At 43.9% G+C, this 24,237-nt stretch overlaps 1 protein-coding gene across 10 annotated transcripts in view; it reads right to left on the bottom strand.

Annotated features, from left to right (window-relative positions):
• Atxn1 (ataxin 1) overlaps positions 1 to 24,237 on the bottom strand; it is a 405,898-nt gene that overhangs the window by 263,600 nt on the left and 118,061 nt on the right. The window lies entirely within an intron of this gene.

Here is a 24,237-nt window from a genome sequence, read left to right as displayed (position 1 = left end):
ACACCTGCGGTCATTTTTCATAAAGAAATCTGTTTATTTTATGTTTATCACAGACCTCAAATAACTCATGTACCAGCATGGCCAATAGTTCAGTCAAATCATGTAGGAGGTGCCGAGGTTCTGTGTTCATAGATAAGCTCTAAGGGAACCAGGAATGCTAACACACAGACTGTCACATCAAAGGGAGAGATGTATAACCTATTTTCTGCTTAGGAGGCTGGAAGCAGATATGGTTAATTAGCCTGGCGACCCTTATGCTATCTGTGTGGCCAGGCTATGCTGGATCCTCCCTCCGACCCTCATCTTGAGTTTGTTTTTCTCAATCTTTAGAGCCCACCTTTCTAGACGATGTTACTTGCACTTTATAAGGAATTTCAACATAGTCATATCTTAAGCTTTGTGGTGCACACGGGACTGAGTTAATTATTGCCAGGAAATTATTTTTCCAAATTTTCCTGTGCTTAAATATGCCTACTGCAGGTCAGCATCTTGAAGTTTGCACCAACACCAGCTACCGAGCCACGCTGAACCTAGTTGCCTTCTTGCTCCTCAATGATCAACAGTTTGCTGGCTGTGGTGTTTGCAGAGACCCCTGCAAATTCAAATCCTGTCCTTGCAGATGGGTCCTCAGAGCTCACTGGCCAGCCAGGCCAGAGGTCACTTGACATTAGCCAATAGTCTCCACAGCATATATGGGCACATGTTCCTATGCACATGCCGACACTACACACACACACACACACACACCATATGCACCACCGAGTCACTCCGGGACGCAGGAAATTCATTCCTGTTGATTCTCTAGCATACATATCAGAACAAGTTGTGAGCAGCAACACCGTCACAAGAACAATTACATATCGCTGGCTGTGGGGAGGAAGATGGCATCGCTTAAATGAAAAGAAACATGTCAATCAAACATTGTGGGCCTCCCTCCTAATTGATTAGAATAATGTGAGCTTAGTCTGGTCACTTCCCACCCTTCTGCTCTTGTTTACTTCCTAGCATTTTTCTAACTGGACTTGACAGACCGTAATCACATATTCAGGAGGCAGGGAGAGGGTTCACAGGGTAAAACTGTTTGCTGAGCCAGCACGAGCACTGGAGTTAAAATCCTCAGCATCCACATATGAAGTCGGATGTGCTCCTCTGCACACCTGCAACTGTAGCCCTTCAGGAAATCACCGAGGGGGATTGGCCATCCGCCTATGTGCAGGTTCAGTGAGAACCTCAGTCTGAAGGGAATAAGGTTCAGAGTGATAGAGCAGGGCGCCCAGCATCCTTCTCCGGCTTCTGTGAACCTACATACACTCCTGAAATCACCACACACACATACACACCCTACATATACACCCTACATACACATACCATATGAATATACACACGTCACATACATACATACACCACACACACATACACACACCACACATCTCATACATGTACACATTTACATTATTCAACACATCAAATATACAGACACCATATATATATCAGACACATCAAATATACAGACACTATATATACATATATATCACCATATATTCATACCACACGTATGTATAATATGGACATGCACCACACATACACACACTATATAAACACACACACACTGTAGTGGCTATTCCTGGTTGTCAACTTCACTATATCTGGAATGAACATCTGGAATGAACTACAATCCAGAATTGGAAGGCTCCCTAGTGATCCTAATCTGGAGGCTGGGAGATACAAGTTTCTGACCTGGATCTTGTGGCATAGTGGCTATGAATTCCAGAAGATTAAGACAGGAGATCTCTGAGTTCAAGGTCATCTAGGATTAAAGGTGTGGTGGCAACACCTTTAATCTAGGCTACACCTTCTGCTCTGAGTTTAAGGTCATCTAGGATTAAAGGTATGGTGACAACACCTTTAATCTAGGCTACACCTTCTGCTGGAGACCTATATAAGGACATTGGAAGAAGGAAGATTGACTCTCTCCCTTCTTCGCCTGCTTGCCTTGTGGGACTGAGCAACTGCTCCATCCTTGGACTTCCATTCACAGCTGCTGCTGACCATTGTTGGGAGTTGGACTACAGACTGTAAGCCATCAACAAATTCCCTTACTATATAAAGACTATCCATAAGTTCTGTGACTCTAGAGAACCCTGACGAATACACATACACACACACACACACAGAGAGAGAGAGAGAGAGACAGACAGAGAGACAGAGAGACAGAGAGACAGAGAGAGAGAGGCACACTCCATGCACCAAACATACACATTAAATGGTTTAAATAAAGAAAGAAAGAAACGTGTATATTATTTTTGGAGACTACAGAAAAGAAACTAAAATTACTAAAAACAAAAACAAAAATAAAAAAAAAATCAATTTACTTTTAGGGATTTATAGGTTATCTCCTAGTGAAGCTATTACCAAAACCACACTAGCTAAGGAAACCAAGCCAGTATGAAATGACAATACTATTTGATTTGCATTGATCTTTTTTAACATTTATTTACAGTTATTTCTTGTGTATGTGTCCATGCACAGATGTTTAGGTCAAAGGCCAGTTTGCAGGAGTGGGCTCTCTCCTTCCACCAGGTGTTATCCTGAGATCAAGCACCTTTATGCTCAGCCATGTCTCAGGCCATTTGATTGGCTCTCTCACGGGGTTAATATCACAGAGGCAGAAAGTTAAATAGTAGTAGCCAGGGATGGAGCAGGGTGCAGAAGAATTGTTATCTAAAATATAGTTTGATTTAGCAAAATTAAGATGGTTCTTGTCTTACTTTCTTTTCCTGTTAATTTGATAAAAACACACTGACATATGCAACTTATGGGAGAGAAGGCTTATCCTGGTCATAGTTCAAGGTACAATCTATCACAGTAGGGGATTCCTGACAGCAAAAGCTTGAAGTAGCTGGTCATATAGATCCACAGTAAGGAAGCAGAGAGCGATAAATGCTTGAACTCAACTCATTGTCCTATTTGTAGACATTCAAGTTCCTAGCCTAGGGAATGGTGCCACCCACAGTGGAAAGGCCTTCTCTTTTTGATTAGCCTAATGGAGGTAATACCCCCACAGGCATACATTAAGCCCATCTCCCCTGTGAGTCTAGATCTCATCAAGCTGACATACACATCAGCCATCATGGATCGGGAGATGGTGGAGGTCGTGGCCGCACAGCGATCTGGTTGCTTTTATATCACTGAACAGTTTAAAGTCAGACAGAAGGGTAGAGTCCATGGCATTTATATATCATCCAAATGTAGAAGCCACTGTTTTGTGTCAGTATGAAGTCATACTCGGGCAGAGACCTGTCTTCACGTCATATAGATCCCACACCACAGCTTGAGCAGGGCAAAGTCTTTATTTTTATGACAATCTTGACCCTTGATCCATAAACACTTTAGCAGTCTAAGCAGTGGGTAAGACTACAAGAACCAAGAAAGCTGAAAGTCACCGTTCACATGTTGACCTTGACAGAAAGACTTTGCAAAAACAAGGGCTTAAACTTAACACAATCTGCCACCAATTCAGAACGCGCTACTGCCGTGTACCCTAAGGGACTGGGGCGCATTCACCGTTGAACTTGAACTCCTGAATTTTTTTGACTCCTGTATATTTAAATTCCCATCAACACTGGGACTGCCAACTCCACTTCTGCTGCTGATCACAGAACTCATCTCTTATCATCTGGCAGAACCGCTCCCATGAAAATGCTCGCGTTTTGAACATCCTGAGGTGCTGAGGACACTTTGAAAAGAAACGTTAAACAATAAAATCTGTCAGCGATTACTGGAAATGGAAAGCCAGCCAAGCCTCTTTGATGGATTTTTTTTTTTTTTTAATGCCTGGAACAACCTTCCCACACCCACTCCCACATCTATCACACAAGTGCACTTCTCCTTTCACAGTTCACCTTAAGTCACTTCTCAGTGACTCTATAATGAAGGCAGAGGAGAGGCAGTGTGAGGGAAACAAAGAGTACTCACCACCCCACCCCAACCCCCAGAGCAAGGCTTGGGGGATCATTTATGCCCAGAGCCCCAACCTAATTATTATATTCATGCTACATTTTTTTTTCCATTCTGCTCAATGAGCTAGTGTTTTCCAGTGCACATCTCTATATTAACCTGTGTGTGCAATACCCATCTTCATCACTCTGAGAATCCTCAGTGGCTCCAGGATAACTGACTGCTCTGAATGGGCTAGGGACTCTGGGACCATGCTGAGTCAGCCAGGCCAAGTGTGACTCACAGTGCTCCTGCTGAGAAGCTAAGAATCTCCTTCTTGGAGAGGCAAGGGGTTTGTCACAGAGAAGGAGCCACACACCCAGCAAGCCTTTCCATCCGGCACACGTAATTCAGCAAATATTTGCCAAAGACCTACTAAATGCCAGGCGGGCATAATGCCAGAAATTGGGGACAAAAATATGCCTAAGACATGGAGCCAGGGAAGAAACAGCTGGCGCTTCCTATAGCGACCACATCCTCAAGGAGCCATCAGAACACTACTAGGGGGGTAAAAATAGCAGCTTTGCCCTCAAAAAAAAAAAAAAAAAAACTAAAATAAAAAATAAAAATGCCAAGTACACATACGTCAGCCAGTTCCCAAGCAAACATTACACACTGGAAGGACAGATTTACAAGCCTGGTGTCGTCTTCGCAGACTTTCCTCTTCAGAACTCCAGTTATCACATACTCCAGACACATACATGTCCCAGTGTCCTCTAAGCGACAAAAACCAACTCACACCGACGCGAATGTAAGCCTCGCGGATCTACTACCACACACCTGGAGCTCACCCACATGCCATGCTCCACAAACCTGGCAAGAAGCAACCCTTCATTTGCAGAGGTTACCCCCCGTGCCTGGCACAAGGCTCAGCCTATGACAACCAGCTCAAAACATTCTCGGCACTGAAATCGTGATTTAGCCACCTGCGTATTACTGCAAAAATTAACAGTTAAAGAGTCTGTTGTAGCTCATCTGAAGCAACAATGGTACCTATAAAACCCCTCACTCCTGGTCCCTCGACCCCCGATCATTCCATCCTCCTTTGGGATCTGTGGAAGGCAGATTCTGGCCTCTTTGCTTGATGGAGACTAAAACCACAGGTGTCCAAATCTTTTCTGTTAAAATGACATAGGATCTGCAGTGAACCTACATACTCGTGGGCTGGAGAGATGGCGCAGTGGTGAATTAAGAGCATTCCCTGTTCTTTCAGAAAGGACTCGGGTTCAGTTCTCAGTACCTACACAGCAGCTAACAACTATCTGTAACTCTAGCTTAGGGTATCCAGAACCTCTTCTGACTTCCGTGAATTCCTGTGCACTTATGGCACACATCCAAATACTCAGACATCTCCACACACACATGTAAAATACACATGCAAAATACACATGTAAAATACACATGTAAATAAGTACCTTTTTAAAAAAAGATATGACGAACTATTTTTAAACCTCAGTTAGTTGAATCAGCATATGCAAGACCAAAACAGAGAGAGTGACAATCATGTCTCCTGGAGCTTTCAAGAGGGAGATAAGGTAAACTGAGGATGTGTGGGTGGTCCCTAGCCCAGTATGAGTGTCCTTGTAAGAAGAGATTAGGGATATAACACCTGAGAAGATGACATGAAGACTCAAGAAGAATTCAGTCCACAAGCCAAATTAAATATCCCAGAAGAACCTGGCTCGGCTGACCTTTTACCTCAGGCACCTCACCTACACAGTCACAGGAAACAAGCGTCTCACTTTCCAGCCAGCCAGCCTTGGGGCATCTTGTTACAGTAGCCCTAGAAAAATGACACAGAAAGCCAACAAGGCCTTATTGAGGACTGAGGCCTGGACTGGGAGATGCTCATGTCAGAAAGTCAAAGTGGAGCAACAGAACGCTGGGCAAGAAAGAGTGAGGAGATATTTGCCCATTTTTGGTCCCACTCTGACATCTTGGTTAAGCCTGTTCTTCCCTTTTCTCCTTTAAATGCAGACATTTGGATCATAAGAACGCCCAGGGCCAGGGGACCAGGAGCTTTATACCATTCTCCATAATGAGATCATGGCTTCCTTGGGAAACAGCTGCTTTTCTCTGGCTACAATGAGTCATCACAGGAGGCTCCTCAAGTTTCCCATGGACACCCTCCAACATCCTACAGAAGATAGAATCTTCCGTTGACATCTCCTGCCACAAGGATGTGTGCCCCACAACTCAGCTCCACCAGACTGTCACACACTGAGGGACTTCACCTTGTGGGCAGCAAGCCAAGCATGCTAAAGAACAAACAAGAACAACCGGGCAATTGATTCCATGTGTGGTGTGATCTCAGCATCCTCCAACCAGAGAGGGGCCACTCCAGAGGCCAGCAAAGAGAAATAACAGCAGTCACTCATTACACACCTTCGTGTTCTCTCCAGCAATATTAGCACTAATGATTACAAAACCTCCAACACTAGCCCAAATAAAGATCATGCAACTCACAGTCTTAGTCCTCTGTAGGGATGGATGCGCAGTGACGAGATTCAGCCTTTGTTAGTCTGGACACGTCTGTCTATGTGCTTGCTCTAGTCTGGATCTAGAATGTTGCCCCAAAGATCCACATGTTGGCTTTGTCATGAACACTTTGGTAAAGTTATAGAAGAGATGGGGCATGTTTTGAGTTCCTCGGGCCATTTGGGTCATGCCTGGAAAGAAGAGTGTGGAACTGCCGTCTCCTCTTCCTTTCCTTTCCTTTCCTTTCCTTTCCTTTCCTTTCCTTTCCTTTCCTTTCCTTTCCTTTCCTTTCCTTTCCTTTCCTTTCCTATTCTTTTCTCTCTTTCCTTCCTTCCTTCCTTCCTTCCTTCCTTCCTTCCTTCCTTCCTTCCTTCCTTCCTTCCTTCCTTCCTTCCTTCCTGTCCGTACTAGCCATGAGGTGAGCAGATCTTGTTCCACACATGCCCCTGCCATGATACACTGCCTTGATACACAGTCCCAAAAGCAATGGGGACACCAATTACAGATGAAAACGGTGAGCCAACCCTTCCTCTTTAAAAGATTCTCTCATTGGTTTTTTTTTTCCTAGTAGTGAAAACTAATTAACACATGACCCCAACACCTAAGGTGCTAGACATTTTTAGATTTGATTTGTGAGACTGCCTGCTCACTTTGTCATCGTTATACATAACCTGAGGTGCAACTACGCCCTTTCCTAAAATTCATGGGCCACCACTAGGCACTGACCAGTGTCCCTCAGAAGCTGATCTATTAGGATTCATGGGCTGACAGCAAAGAAGTGCATGTTCATTGGTAAAAGCATATTTCAAAAACAGAAATATAAGAGATTGTCTTTACTTAATTCACACATTATTTCAGCGAGGCCTAGTAGCCTAGACTCATAATTACTCATTACACACGTAGCTAAGTAAGTCACAAACCCAAGGCAAGGCCTGGATCATAGAGTCAGTTTGGAGCGACATCAGGTGACTTCTATGAAACTTTAGATATAACTCATTGGTAGAATACTTGCCCAGCCCTTGGTTCAATCCCAGTATAGCCAGCAAGATGATGCAAAGCTTATATAATATTTTTCTTTTCATCATTTGAAATGTAAATAAAGAAAATATCTAATATTTTGCTTTCCTGGTATTTTTATTTTGTCCAATCTAGCCGGGCAGGCCTGAAAAATCCTCTTATGAGAAGAGCAAGTTTTAAAGATTCATTCAGCTTTAAAAGTTATACAACATAAGTTCAGATGCAACAGAGGGAGACTATTACAGAAACCCATAAATACGAATGCAGAGCTGTGGAGCCCAGTTGCAACGGGTGTGCCTACAAAACACTTCCTGTACCCAAAGCTCAGGATGCATTGTGGAAGAGGGGGCAGAAAAACTGTAGGAGCCAGAGGGTTGGGGCATTTCTTATTAGACTGTGACTCTGAGATAGGTCCGAAGCTCCATCTATAAAGTGTCACCAACATGACTACCTAGACATGAGCTGAGTAAGGACAACAACAGGAGGCATGCTAATGTGGGTTGGGAAAAGACAGGCCTCAGCCCTACACAAAGGACTGACTACAGGCAACTAAGGACTGCTGAGAGCAGAGACCATTCTTCCTAAAGAGCCACCAACTGTTTATCCAATACCTCATGGTCAGCCCTCAAAAGATTCGCACAAGTGGCAGTATGCAGATTAAACAGGTTACATTTTAAAATACACATTTATATAGATATGCATATATACACATGTGCCCGAGATAACAAGAAGTGAAAAAAGATGACCATGAATTTAAAATAGAGCAAGAAAGGATGCATGGGAGGACTTGGAGGGAGGGAGGGAAAGGGAAGTGATGTAATTACAATATAATCTCAAAAACAAAAGGAAGAAACAATGTTTTAAATTGCAATGTGAAAGTTTTCTACAAAAGTATCCTCTGTGGTTGGCTGCATTCATTCTCTGTCTCTGTCTCTGTCTCTGTCTCTGTCTCTGTCTCTCTCTCTCTCTCTCTCTTTCTCTCTCTGTGTGTCTGTGTCTGTCTCTCTGTATCTGCCTGTCTGTGTGTGTATGTTTGTGTCTGTGTGTCTGTGTGTCTGTGTGTGTATGTTTGTGTGTGTATCTGTGTCTGTGTGTCTGTGTCTGTGTGTGTGTATGTGTTTGTGTGCCTGTGTGTGTGTGTGTCTGTGTGTCTGTGACTGTGTGTGTATCTGTGTGTTTGTGTGTGTGTGTTTGTGTATCTGTGTCTGTGTGTGTGTCTGTATCTGTGTGTGTCTGTGTGTGTGTCATATTTGTGTGTGTGTATCACTGCCATCTAGGTCATATTTGCATAGACAGGCTCACAGAGCTAGAATGGGTTTTAGAACATGCCTCCATGTAAGCATCCATCACTCCATAACGATTCCCTCCTCCTCATTCATGCTAAAAGTCCTCAGGCCCCTCTATACCTGTTGACTCCCTTGATGGACAACCTAGACAAGCAGGAATGACCGGCTTGCACTCTTCTGAGGGATAATATAAGCCATGCTGTTGCTGTGCTTACACCAGCGGGTCCATTCAGCACTGACTCCACCTCCAACAGAGTCCCATCCCTTAAGAAATCCAAGGGCCCCAGTGAGTGGATGAGTGCACGGTGCACATACATACATGTACAGCCCCATGCTGACATACTCGGCAGGCAGATTCTCAGTATCTGTCTGTGGAAAAGCTAAGAGAGGTGACCCTTTCCATGCAAAAGATGGCAGCAAAGCACGCTGGCTTTAGAGAGCAAGGTCCGTGCAGAACGCAAACTGCCTGCTCAGCCGTGACTCCACCCAGCAGCAAATAAGACGTGTCTTTCCTCCCCAACCTCGACACAAAAAAATGACACGTTCTCTAAAAATGAAGTTCTTGGGCTGTAAAGGAACAAGTTAAGAAGCCACAAAATCATGAACACTTGAATATGAAAGCAAGGAGATAATGACACTTGTCAGCAGACATTAAGACACGGCAATAAAGGGGCCTGTTCATAGAGAGAGCAGTTCTAAATACAAAATGGTCAGACAGATACTTCGAAGGCTGGCTATTAATAGAGAGAATCTTAGAGAGGTTTCATTATGTAAATGGCTCATATGTCTGCCAGAAGTGTATCCATAATACTTTGCATTTCCTCTGAAGCAGAAATTTCAAGGTACCTCACATTGGACCACGTGGCTTTTAGCACACAGTGAAAAGAAAGTTTACCTCCTCTCTAAGTTGATCATTAAAATAAGTCATAGGTACTTGCGTGCACCAGGCACAGTGCTGGCTCTTTTCAATACAGCAGTGCTTTGAAGCAGGATTTTTATCCACACTGCACCGTTAGGATCTCAGAGGGTGAAATCAATTTGCCCAGGATCTTACACATCACAGGTATCAGAACCTGGATTTGAACTCATGTCCGCTTGATACCAGTCCATTCTTCTTCTCACTGTAGCACTGACCTAGTGGTCTAGCACCCTGCGCACAATGCCTCAGAGAGTTGATAGTTATGAGTAGGGAAGGGTTTAGAAAAATGGGTGCTTTGAGTCACCCATGGGCACAAGTCTTAATACCAAATGATATCCACATTTGTTCCAGAAAAGGCAGTCTTAGTACTACTATACTACCAAATGCAGGAGGGATCTTAACAATGAGAGTAAACAACAGAACAGAAGACATGCTATGCCAGCATCCCATGTCAAAGTTTTCACACATAGCAACCTCTATGGAAACTTCTAGAAAACAAGAAATTGCTTGCCAATGTGAGCTTTAACAAACAAGCACATTTTAAGAGTGGAGAAATAGATGATTAATAATCATCTTTGAAATCTGTTATATTCTCTCTCTCTCTCTCTCTCTCTCTCTCTCTCTCTCTCTCCCACAACCACTGAAGAGGCTTATGTAGGAGGTTCCCAAGCTTAGGATGTACCTGGACCACAGAATGAGCTGGAAGCTACCCTGATCAACTCAGCAAACTCAAAACCTATCTCAAGAACTAAACAGAGGGCTGGGGAGCCAGTAGAGCTCTGTAACACACAGGAAGACCTGGGCTCAGTCTGAATAGAGAACAGCCAAGCAGCAAAGCAAACAGCTCCTCCTATTTCCAAAGAGAAATCAAGATCCTTGTTCTGTAAGATTCTCATTTGACAGACTGGAGATCTAAGATGCTGCCATATTCCAGACAAAGAGCATTATATACAAAATAATCTGGGCTAGAGGAATGGCTCAGCAGTTTGGGGCATTCTCAGCTTCTGCAGAGGACTCTCTTCGTCTGATTCCCAGCACCCACGTGGCAGCTCACAACTGTCTATCACTCCAGCCACAGGGCATCTGCCGCCCTCTCCTGGTCTCCTAGGGTATTGCATGGATGTGGTGCATAGTCACACATTCAGGCTAACAACCCCTCCCCCTGCTGCCACCCCCCCCCCCCCAAACACACACACAGTAAAACAAAACCAAAAAACTAAAAGTAAAATTTAAAGCCAGGCATGGTGGCATACAACTTAAATTTAGTACTTCTGTAGCTGAGGCAGGAGGACCGCTGGGAAGTTCTAGGCTATCCTGACTTGCATAGCAAGGACCAGGCCAGCCAGTGAAGTCAGGAGAAATCTCTTCTGGTATTTTGTTTTTCTTTTCCTGTTTTGTTTTGGAAGCGAAGGTCCTTGCAACAAATCCGACTGCCTATATCGTTCTTCCTTGTACTAGTTTATATCATGCCCGCACACACCCAGGTCTACTTCTTGTTGTCAGCCACCTGCCATAATTACACACGTGGTCTGCCAGCAGTTGTCGTCCCCTCTGCTTCCTCCAGAGGCAGCTGCCATGAAAGTGGGCCACATGCAGCCAGTTTAAGGTAGAGTATAGGAAAAGGCACATCTCCTACTCTGGCCAGGAGGGCTAGCACCACACATGTCCTGAACTCTTTCTACAGACTACAGACCAAGTCTCAGAGCTAATTAACAGGAGCCCAGGGGAAGCTGGTGACAGAGTGTGAAGCTCCTGCCACTCAGGGAAGGGAACCCAAGGAGAAGTGGCCTCAGGGCAGGCTACCGGTGTGACACTTTATTTACTCTGCAGGCTGAAGCATTAGCATGCATCTTCACACTCTGGTGAGATTTTTTTTTTTCCTAAGGTTCCAACTTGCTACTAATTACAGCAATGCCTACACTAGAGCAAAGGAATAATTTGTCACTTTTCCATTTATACCACCTGGATGTCATCCCAGAGGCAGGGACATTCCTCAGCACAATGGAACAAACCTGCAGGCAGGGGTAGGGGATGGGGAAAGGTGACTGACCTGAGCTGCTGGGTAGTTCTCTCTCTCTCTCTCTCTCTCTCTCTCTCTCTCTCTCTCTCTCTCTCTCTCTCTCTCTCTCTCTCTCTTTCTCTCTCTCTCTCTCTCTCACACTCTCTCATTATATTTGTGAAGCGGGCTCTCCTTGATGGGGTTGTCAGTTAACACCAGCTTAGATTTCTCTAAAGCAAAAAACTTAATCTGCATTTGGTCTCCTGTATAAGCTTAAGCAAATGACTTCTCTCTGAGCCTCAGATTCTTCATCTGGAGAATGGGGGTGGGGATAGGCAATGGGCCTTGAGAATTGGACATCTGGGATGTATGTGTGTGAGATGCACATAATAAGTTCACATAATGAACTCAGCACAGTATGCAGAAACAGAAGTAAGGATGCAGAAAATGTCTGCTATCAAGAGCTCAGCACAATATGTAAAAAAAAAAAAAAAAATGTCCAGGGCTTCTTTGACCACTAGCATTCACGCTGCTGGTCTGTCACTTGGGTTTAAGTTTCCATTGGTCTCCACCACTTATCATTAAATTCTAGAGACACGGGTCTATTCTAATATACTGCCCAGAAAAAGAGGCCAGCAAGAAGTGTGTGAGACTCACTGGCTAAGTCTCAGAGAGGTTCACCTCAAGCTCTGCAGCTGGTGACAGATCTCATTCAGATGTGCAGAACTCCTGGGAAAAACACAATATAACAGGGCTGATTCTTTATGCGGGACCTTGACAAGATAAACGACTGTGCCTGGATCTGCAAGAGAAGTCACTCAATGGGACTTCAGAGTGAAGGAGACAACTGACTATGCCTCTGGGCTTCCAGAGACACCTGAAACACAGAAGCAGATGTGGAACGGGCGGGAATCAGGAAAACCAATCACACCCAGATGACAGAGTCAGAGTGGAGGCTGCTGCTCTGGGGAAGGAGTAGGGACACAGTTATGGATGGGAAATATGGCTCCTAGGGAAGTGTTTTCAAGATGCAAGCCAATTCACCTGAACTTAGACTGGCCTTCCCCTGTGAAAGTCACTGATCACAGGAAGAAACCATCGCCTGCATGGTTTCCTAGCACATGAGTTTACGGGCATGTGCCAACACTCCTGGCTTTTTAAAGGGTGTTGGGAATCTGACTCACATCTTCACGCTTGTCCGGCAAACAGTTTTCTGTCTCATCCACATCACCAGTCCTACCTTGGGATCTAGGCCACCCTCAGCATCAACGTGGTCACACTTCCAGCAGCGTTTACACCCTGATTCCGTCACCCGAATGAGTCCGCTCCCTTCTGCCTGAGACACACAGAGTTTCCTTTCTTGGAGGGATTCCTCAGAGCATCACCTGGAGACACCAGCCTTCCTCTTATGAGGAAGGGCGCAGATTCCAGAGAAATGAGTAGCTTTCCCAAACTCACGGCCATAGAAGCAAAGCAGGAACCGAAAGCTGCACCGTTAACCAGCTCCTGCCGCCCACACGGCCACCCTCTGCTGTCTTGTCTTCCCTGTTTCTCTCATCTCCCAACCCTGTAGGGCCATGGAGAAGTGTTTTGTTGCCAAGCAGGCCACTGGGGCAGACTTACCTGGGGTGGACAAAACATGCGACCAATTCTGTTGGCAGTCATCCTGTTGCGCATCTCTCTCTCTCTCTCTCTCTCTCTCTCTCTCTCTCTCACACACACACACACACACACACACACACACACACACATACATGGGGGGGGGGAATGCTGCTGCCCACACAAACTGTCGACATTCCTCATAACCATAAAACCACATAGGCATAGTTCATGCATATTTACCATCAGGAAAAGATTCGGTCTTCTGGGCCTGTTGAAGAGACCTGAGTGGTCTTCCCAAGCAATAAAATTATCGCGAAATCCCTACAGGTAGCTAACAGAACCTTTAATTGGCCGACACATGCCACCACTGATTCATTTAGCACCTTTTTATAGACAAGTGTTTGATTCCATCTTTTTGAAAACAGGTTTATACTTTCAAAGTATCTCCTCTCCCAGTGTTGCCCCTGCCAGAAACGTTACTTTATGATTATTGGATGCATTAAAACAAATAGCCTACATTAAATTATCTTTTCTTTCAAACACCAGACTAGGAACTTAAGGAACTCAAGGGGGAAAAAAAACAAAAAAAAAAAGGAAGAAACCAATTCTGCACACTAGAAATCAGCAACTCCTCAACAAATCAGTCACCAGCGACAAGCGACTTCCTAGCAGGAGAACCCACATTCACGTTTCCATGCTGAAAGACAGAGAAATCGTCTCACCCAGTAGCAACGAAATTCATTTTTCTTGAGGAGGGGTGGGACAAGCTAAGGAGCTAGCCAGTTCGATTTTGCTCAGTTCCTAAGCAAGCCTGCCAGGCTATACCCGACTCGAACTGAGAGGAAAGTCAGATGGGGGAATTCCTTTGAAAATATGAGTCACAAATATGATTCACAGGCTTGGAAAATTCAGAGCACAATCACTACGAGTTAAATAAACCCAACCGTGTTATTTGCTAAGTACCTAAGATATGTGCTTCCTTGTAAACACCTTAGTGGAGGGAGACTCACACAGCCCTTTCATTTTCCTATTTTGCAGGCTGCAAAAAAAAAAAAACAAAACTTTTTTCTAAGTTTCACAAACTAGTATAAAAGAAAGTTGAATGTATTTCATTAGCATATGCGTGGGCACGGCTGGCTTATGCAAATCTATCATCAGGGAAGAATTCAGTCAACCAGGCCTGAAACCTATGGAAGTGAGGCAAGGGGCTGAAGAGTGCCAGGTAGAGGCAGTCTTTGCAACAGCTTACAAAATTATCCTAAGAACCAGTCAAAGGGTTTCTGAAGGGCCTGTGCAAGGATTTGGAAGTAGAGGGAACCCTAGCTTCAAGATTCTGCTCTGCCCACATCTCAAAGGTACAGATCCCCATGATGGTCAAGATCCATCACGTCCTAACTGTCTCCTCACCACTTAGTTACCGTAAATTCTTTAGGACACATTTTTGTTGACCTCCAGTGGTCAAATAGAAATAATAACATGCAGTTTTAGCTAAACTGTTAACGAATGTAGCTTGGTTATCCATCACGAAAAATCTATTCTTCCCGTGCCATCTGTACACAGCAAAGTGCCATTTGTGGAAACCCGTCTTCGGGGTCCTTGGAGAGTACGTTGGGTTAGCGCTGTGGTACACCTAAGGTTGGTGGCCACAATGAGAAGCAGAAGTGATAGGAAGGCGCCTGGAAGCCATGAAGTTGGTCCGTGTAGAGGAGCAAGCCCTCTGCTACACTCCACGGTTCTGTTCCTGCATCTTCGTCTAACACCTGGAATCCAACCTGGTTAGAGCAGCAGTTCTTAATGTGTGGATCACTGCCCCTTTGGGTCACATATCAGGTCTTTAGATTATGATTTGTAGGAGTACCAAATTATAGTTATAAAGTAGCAATGAAATAATTTTATGGTTGGGAGGGTGTTCACCATAACATTAGGAACTGTGTTGAAGGGTTACATTATTGCGAAGCTTGAGAACCACTCACTGACATAGAACATGCTACTACATTATATTCCTGTAGTGATAAGGATCAAACCCAGGACCTTGTGAAACCTAAATAGGTGCTCTACCACTGAGCTATGTTCCTAGCTTTTCAACACATCTCAGTAGTGATGAAGAAGAAGAAGAAGAAGAAGAAGAAGAAGAAGAGGAGGGGGGGAGGAGGGGGAGGGAGAAGGAGAGGGGGAGGGGGAGGGAGGGGAAGAGGAGAAAGAGAAGAAGGTAGAGGGAGGGAGGAGGAGAAGGAAAAGGAAGAAGAGGAAAGAGAAAGAAAAAGGAGAAGAAAAGGAGGAGGAGGAGAAGGAGGAGGAAAAAGAGGAAGAGGAGAAGGAGAACTCATGCATGGCTGGGCAGTGGTGGCACATGCCTTTAGTCCCAGCACTTGGGAGTCAGATGCAGGTGGATTTCTGAGTTTGAGGCCAGCCTGGTTTACAGAGTGAGTTACAGGACAGCCAGGGCTATACAGAGAACCCCTGTCTCGAAAAATAAAAAAATAAAAAAAATAAAAAATAAAAAAAGAAGAGGAGGAGGAGGAGGGGAGGAAGAGGAAGAAGAGGAGGAAGGAGGAAGAAGAAAAGGAGAAGAAGAAAAGGAGGAGGAGGAGAGGGAAGAGAAGGAGGAGGAGGAAGAAGAGAAGGAGAGGAAGAAGGAGGAAGAGGGAGAGGGAGGGGAGGAAGAGGAAGAAGAGGAAGAAGGAGGAAGAAAAAAGGAAGAAAAAGGAGGAGGAGAAGGGAAAGAAGATGATCTCTAAGTACTCCAACTTCAAATCAGACAGGATTCTTTTATTAGAGGGACAGCATACATGTCAAAGACACTTGGAAAATCACAAGCTGAGGGCAGTCAAGTTGAAGCTCTGCCTTGTTGTTGCAGAAAGTCATTCCAATCTTCTCTACTTTCAGGAAGTAGATGAGACCCCTCTGGAATCTTTTCCTGAGGGGTCTTAGAGCTTCGGGGTAAGGGAAGCTCAGTTTCCACCAGTAACTGCTCTCACAGACATCTGAAAATAACGCATTCATTCTGACAGTGACGCACACCACTTTTAATTATGGCTCATCAAAGAGGTAAAAAAAAAAAAACAGTGTTCACCTCTACTATTGATGCACTAGCAGGGAGGAATACTTCCGCTTTGAGTCACATCAGCACCAGTGGGGCAGGCTGTGATTCACCCACTTCCAAGGGTCACATCATGGGTCACAGCTCATGGCTGGACAGAGGTAGGTCAGCAGAGTGATTAGAAAATGGACGCAGAAGAGAGTAAGTACGAGTCACAGGGAAGATGGTATCTAAAGAATGGGGACCACTTTCTAGCAGGCATTACAGAAGCACGAGTCTCCTCAGAGAACTACAAAGAATTCAGGCCAAATAGGGGCTAAAAAATGAGAGGAAATCAGAGCCCACAATGAACAGGAAGGAACATGAAACTGTGGTGGTGTTTTCTGGAGCTAACAAGGAGAAATGTTGAGGTGTTTCCTTCTCCAAGATTCTAATTGAGCCTGGCTTCTGAAATTAGAATGAGATTCATAATGTATTAGTAATTATTTATACAGTCAAGTACTGACAGCACATGCTCTATAAAATAAAACCATATTTCAAATGCTGCATTAAAAGCACTATAGTAAACGAGTGAGCTGAAAGTCAGGCATAGTGGTCTATGGCTATAATCTTAGCACTCAAGAAGCAGAGACAAGAGAACCTGAGTTCAAGACCAGCCTGATATATACTGTGAGTTCTAGGCTTGCTTAAGATATGCCACGTGATCCTGGATTTAAAACAAAACAAAACAACACAAACAAAACCAATAACAACAAGTTAGGAGCCAGACCCCCCCCAAAAAAAGGGGGGAACATATGTGATATGATTTTGAATGGTATCTTTAAAAAATCAAATGCATAGAGACAGAAAGTTGAATAGAGAAGCCAGGTATGTTAACCATACCATTAATCCCAGCCCCCTGGAAGCAGAGGCAGGTAGATCTCTGTGTGCTCCAGACTAGCCCAGTTCACATAGTTCCAGCCCAGCCTGGCCTGTATGTGAGATCCTGTTTCAAGTAAACAAGTAGAAGAGTAGAAAGGGGAGTGGAGAGGTAGTCTCTAGGAGCTAGAAGACAAAAGAGTAGGAAATTCATGGTCCAATAGGTGGAGTTTGTGTTTGGAATGATGGAAACCTCTGGAATGGATAGACGATGAATGTCCAGCACTGGAAATGTATACAATGCTACTGAACTGTATACTTAACAGCAGTATGAATGGTGTATGTGTGTGTGTGTGTGTGTGTATGGTGTGTGGTGTGTGTGGTGTGTGTGTGTGTGTGTGTGTGTGTGTGTGTGTGTGTGTGTGGTGTGTGACATGTGTGTGTGTGTGTGTGTGTGTAGTTGGCTTTTTATATCCAGGCAGCCTGCTTCCATAGATTCAACCAACAGCAAACAGAAAAGATCTACAGGAAAAAAAAATTGCAACTATATAGTTGTCATGCAGTGACAGAGTCCTCAGGGAGCATGCATAAAACCCTGGCATGGCGTGTGGTGGCACATATTATACCCCAGCACTCAGGAGGTGGAGACAGGGTGATTGAAGTTCAAGGTCAACCTTGGCAACACAGCAAGCTGACATAGACTGGGCTGTATGAAGCCCTGTCTAAAATAAAAGTACCCATGTGTATATATGTATATATACAGAAATAGGTAGATACATAGATGATAGATAGATAGAGGACAAATAGAGAGATAGACCAATACAGAGATACATAAATATAGATACATACATATATATGTATACAAGATAGATAGATAGACAGACAGACAGATACATACAAGACAGATAGAGATAGACCAATAGAGAGATACATAAAAGATAGATACATACATGTATACTAGATAGATAAATAGATAGATAGATAGATAGATAGATAGATAGATAGATAGAAGATAAATAGACAGATAGACCAATACAGAGGTACATAAAAGATACATACATACGTATATGTATACAAAATACATAGATGATAGATAGATAGATAGATAGATAGATAGATAGATAGATAGATAGATAGATAGATAGATAGATAGAAAGAAAGAATAAAGTGATCAAATTAAGGACAGTTTGAATGTAGCACGTCTGAAGTGTCAACTGGGTCCCTAGACAGTGTCTCTTTCGAGATAATGAGATCAGGAAAGTTCCAGGTAAGGCTGGAGATGATACTAGTCTGACAACTCAGCAATTAGGTGGAGGTAGCCATATCCATTCCTGCAAAGTGCTAAGTGCCTGTAAACCCACACTAGCATGATTGCGAAACACTCAACTCCCAAATGAGAAGCACTCAAACGATTTCATATTTTAGCAAATCTTAGAACACATTGTCGTAGCACAGGCAACTCTAAAATTCATCTGGTAAAATATAATATAAATCTGATATTCACTAAGGTCAAGATTGCGTAATAATTTTCTTGTGGCTTCACTGGCCATGGCTTTTGATACTATAAGCTAAACTTCCTCCATAAAACCAGGCAGCCTTGGGATCCAGCGCCGCAAAGCTTGTTGCTATGTATCTCAGTGCTATAATGAATCTGGATTCAATCAGATGGAGGAAGCAAAGTGCTTGCCTTAAATATCCAGGGCTCCTGCTAGGCACTCACTCCCAAATCTATTTATTGCGAAGGGCAAACTCACTTTGCAGGCTCAGCCTAGGATGCTAGGCTCATACCAGTGGCTAATTTGACTGCCTCCTGCAAATGGCCACCTGCCAGCAGCATCACTTAGACTAACGCTGGTCCTGAGGACAGTTGAAAACAATTTCTTCCCCCATCAACCTCTGCAAAGGCGATCATGTCCTTGGAGAGCAAGAGGCTGCCTGCTTAGCAACAAGAACTTAAGCCAGGAGAAGCCAATGCAGAGACTGAGAAGAGCAGGCAAACGAGGACCCTGGTTTTGAATCTTAGCTTCATCATCTATAAGCTAGGTCACACTCTCCAGTCCCAACAGCGCTTGTCATTAAAATAACATATAACTTAAATATAAAGTTAATATGTCTTTAAGACATCCCATGAGGATGAAAGGAGATGAGACCTATACAAGAGTAGTTTATATAGTGTGATGGTTTGTATATGCTTGGCCCAGGGAGTAGCACTATTAGAAGGTGTGGCCCTGTTGGAGTAGGTGTGTCACTGTGGACACGGGCTATAAGACCCTCATCCTAGATGCCTGGAAGTTAGCCTTCCACTAGCAGCCTGCAGATGAAGATGTAGAATTCTCAGCTCCACCTACACCATGCCTGCCTGGATGCTGCATGTTCCCACCTTGATGATAATGGACTGAACCTCTGAGCCTGTGAGCGAGTCCCAATTAAATATTGTCCTTATCAGAGTTGCCTTGGTCTTGGTGTCTGTTTGCAGCAGTAACACCCTAACTAAGACATATAGTAATTGGGCAGGACAATGAGCTGAGGACCTTTTCCAAAGCTTTGTTGGGAATGCGCTCGTGGAAGGCTTTTCTCATTTTTAATGTTGCTGTAAGTGGCCATCCATCTATGCTTCCATGAGGAACCCATATAAGCTCAGTGGCCCACTAATCTAGTAGCTTGCTCAACATGAAGTGTTAAAGTACTCTAGTCTGTATAGAGACTGCATCGACTCTTGATTGACAGTTTGCCAGGAGCTCGAGTCACCTAGGAGACACACTGCTGGGTTTGTCTGTGAGAATGTTTCCAGAGACCCTTAAATGAGGTAGGAAGACAGCCCTCCTCTGGGAACATGGATTGCACCCTTCCATGGGCTGGGGTCCTCGGCAGAATAAAAGTGAGAGAGTAGGTAGAGTGCTAACCATCATCTCCTCAGCTTCCTGACTGGATGCAGTCAACCCCCATTGTGCCAGCTTTGAGTTGACTGAGCTGCTAGGCTTCATAATGGGTTATGCCCTCCAACCACAAGCTAAATTAAGCCCTTCTGCCCTTAGGCTGGTTTTGTTAAGGACTCTGCCACAGCCAAGAGGACAGTACCTCATACATAGGGCCTCGTTCACTTCTCTTTCTTGCCTTCCCTAATTGAAGCTACTACAACAGGGATTTTAGGGAGGGAGTTCACTGGAGATGGAAGTCAGGACCTCATCCCAGTCAGAGAAGCTTCTGTCTGGACTAACTGACACCAGGCATCCTTGGGTCACCTGCAGCCACAATGTCACCATACCTCATGGAAGCATAGATGGATGGCTACTTACAGCAACATTAAAAATGAGAAAAGCCTTCCACGAGCGCATTCCCAACAAAGCTTTGGAAAAGGTCCTCAGCTCATTGTCCTGCCCAATTACTATATGTCTTAGTTAGGGTGTTACTAGACAGTCTGTGGAGGGCAGTTCTGGATAACAGCCTACTACACTGGTTAGCAGCTTAATCTGTAATGAAAACAGCAGGATCTGCTGCCTTCCCGAGTGTTCATTATGAGGGATTCAGGATCCCATCATGGTAGTTTAAGAGTCAGCGCCTCCTCAGACATGACGAATGGTCACAGAAGCCCTTAGCCACTGTGCAGCCGTCAGAGAATAACTAAGGAGTAATGTGCATGGCTGAGCTCATTCACCTCAGCCAAGCTGGATACCCTAAGCCATCTTTGAACCAAGTTAAAGGTCTAGATTTGAACCAAATGCAGTGCTTGGGAAGGAAAAGTAAGATGCTTAGGGATGGCAAGAGGGCTCAGTAGGTAAAGGTGCTTGCTGCCAAGGCTGATGACCTGAGTTCAAGCTTCAGGACCTATATGGACGTAGGAGGGAACTAACTCCTGCAAGTTATTCTCTGACCTCCACTCTGGAGCTGTTCCCTGCATATATATGTATTTGTATGTGTATATGTGTATGTGTATATGTACAATGTATGTCTATGTATATGATGTACATATATATGATATATGTGTATGATATGTGTGTATGTATATGATGTATATGATGTATGTGTATGATGTATGTGTACATATATGATATGTATGTATATGTGTATGTGTAGCCACACAAAATAAATGAACCTTAATAAAAACATTGAGAAAAGAAAGGTGAAACTCCTGAGTTTTAGTACTTCAACTGTGCAGGACAGACAAGTGTCAACTTCTATAACATGCTACAAAATGGTATGATATTGTATGTGCCCACGTCAGTCTGTAATCCGCACAGGAAGACCTTTGATGAATCCAGGAACAGACCAACTTTTGTCTTGATTTTATAGACAAAGAGACTGGAGGTTGTATCAACACATCATGCAAAAACAAAAATAAAAACACCTGGCAAATTTCAAGGTGAAATCTATCTTTCCCACTCACTGATGCCAAATAAAGAATTAATAGGAAAAATATGTTATGTGTACTGTAGAATTGAACAACCTCCCCCAATATGAAAATATAGCTTAAAGACATGTAACTGAAGGCTGGGGAGATGGTTCAGTGGTTAAAACACGTTCTCTTCTTCCACAGGACTGAGTTCAATTCCCAGCACCTGTATTGAAGGAAAGGGTGCCCACAGTTGTCTGTAACTCTAGCTAGCTCCAAGGGCATCTATACACATGTACATATAAACATACATAAATAAAAACAATATTTAAAAAAGACATAGAGCATGCCTCGCAGACTTACTGGCAAAATAAATCCCAAATTCCTTGATTATGATATAAAAAGTGAGGGTTTTGAGTGACATTTTTAATATAATATTTTAAAACATCCATCCGGCTTTCTTTTATAAAGGAACTCTTAGAGAATAAAAATTAATGTTGGAGATGACCTTTCATTTACTTAAGCCAAGATTTCTCTTTCTCTTTTGGTATTTTAGCCAAATAGAATTCTTAGAAATGGAGGAAAGAAAAAAAAAAAAAAGCAATAAGCGCGTTCCTAGAGCAGGGTAGCCTTTCAAACTGAAAATGTTACGTCAACCTTTTTAATGCTATCCAGTCTTGACTTTTTAAATTCGCTTTGAAAATCCCACACAGACACGCAGTGCTGCCAGTACAGCAAGTACCATTAGCCTGGATTCCCCGATTTGGCGGCTATCATCCTAGATGTCACAGAACAGCTGGAAAGGCAATTTCTAGTGACTTTCCAGAGATGGTTACAACAGAACAGACATGGTTCTATCTGTTGTTCAGTTTCCTGGGAACAAAGGTTTAACCTAGGTTGTTTGGTTTAAATAATTTAACATTAAATCCAAGCATTTTCATAAAATGGTTTGGTCAGAAACATTTTTTTACAGTTTTTTTAGACATTGGAATAAGTGCTGCGGATCTGGCCGATGGTCCAGTGATTGCCTGATGTGTTAGGGAGCCCTGGACTTACTCCTCAGTACCGCATTAAGTCCAGACACGGATAGACAGCTGTAATCCCAGTGCTTGGGAAACAGAAGCAGAAAGACCACAAGTTCAATGTCATCCTTGGCTTCAGGTGTATCAAGATGGAGGATAGCCTGTGCTTCATGTGCTCCTGTCTCAGGACGCACCAACAGTGACAGGAAAGAATGCTCCTTTTGGAAGGTGCCAAAGGAGCCCAGGCAAGTGACACTGGAGTCTGAAATGACACACGGGCCAGCGAGTGGAAGGAGGCAGTGCATCATGCCACGGGAGAAACCGCAGCACTGTGGGTGGATGAAGAATAGGAAGATGAGGTGCCCAGCAGCAGACAGGGTTCGAGTTGCCAACCGATCTGTGTCTCTAAATGAGAAGCCAGTGGAAGTGAGTGTGATAAACTCATCTTTCTGCTTAGCCCCGAGTGCAAGCTCACGGGGTCCACGTGATTTCTGATTGGAGCCATCTGAAGGGGATCTGGAAGTAACTGAGTTTAGGATCTGAAGAGATGGGAATGTTAATGGTATTCACTGACATAGAGTGGTGATAGTCCCCTGCCACATTGCCACACCATACATAGAGACACAGACAGACAGACAGACAGACAGCTGGACGGACACACACACACACATACACACACACACACACCAAGAAAAGAATGAGAAGTAACAGGATGCTGCTTTCCCATTTCTTTCAACCGTATCTGCACCGGCAGCAGTAGTTAAAAATTCTAATTTCTTTTGATGCACAGAAAATACCTCTCTTCAAAGCTCTCAAATTGTCAGTAAAGAAGAGGACCCATCAAATCAATCAACACCTGCTTTACTGATTCCTGCTCTAAGTAAATCCCTTTCATTCCCTAAAGTAGTATGCTTTTGCTCAAAGCTAGACTTAACCACCCAAGCTTCTCAGAGGCACTTCTACAACTAGCAGCTTGTGATACCATCACCTAGAAGAGTGAGTCCTACATCAGACAGAGTCTGAGTCCTGCTTTACAGAGCACTGGCTTAGGTATGTGTGGAACCAAGCTCCTCTAAGCTGGAACACTTCTAGAACTTTCTAAGGATGCCTGTTGTAAGAGCAGTGAGCATACTGGCTCTTGTTTTGTCTTTTGAGTTTCTTACATTGGCCTTAAACTCACTATGCAAGTCCAGGCTTGTTCCAAACTCATGGTAATCCTCCCAGCCTTAGCCTTCTAAATGCTGGCATTATAGGTATGTTTGGCTACCAGTGGATCTTTTGCTACTGATACCAGCTTTCCCAAAGAAGTACCTATGATGAGTGCTGCTTGGAAATTGGACAAATATCAAGGCTGTTTTGTGGCAAATAGCCTGAGCCATATGGGTCCTAACTGGGCAGGTGCTCTGCTTATAAGATTGACTTTTCTTTTGCCCACTTATAAAGAAATGTGGCTTCTAAGAAGGAAATATTCCATGTACTATTAAAGACCTCCAACTCAGGCATGCTAGCTAGCTATGGTAGTGCCCATCTGCAGTTCTGTCACTTGGGAGTCAGATGTAGATGGGTAAGTTTGAGGCCAGCAAGGTCTACACAATGAGTTCTAGGCCACCCACTGCTGGCTACACACAGTCAGACCTTTTTTCAAATCATCTGATAGGAGAATAAAACCCCACAGTTTACATTTTCTTTA

The sequence above is a fragment of the Mus caroli genome, unplaced genomic scaffold (assembly GCF_978045245.1).
Source record: "Mus caroli unplaced genomic scaffold, Mus_caroli_1 scaffold_15, whole genome shotgun sequence".
In the NCBI taxonomy this organism is placed as follows: domain Eukaryota; kingdom Metazoa; phylum Chordata; class Mammalia; order Rodentia; family Muridae; genus Mus; species Mus caroli.
This window is presented reverse-complemented; position numbering and strand designations above follow the sequence as displayed.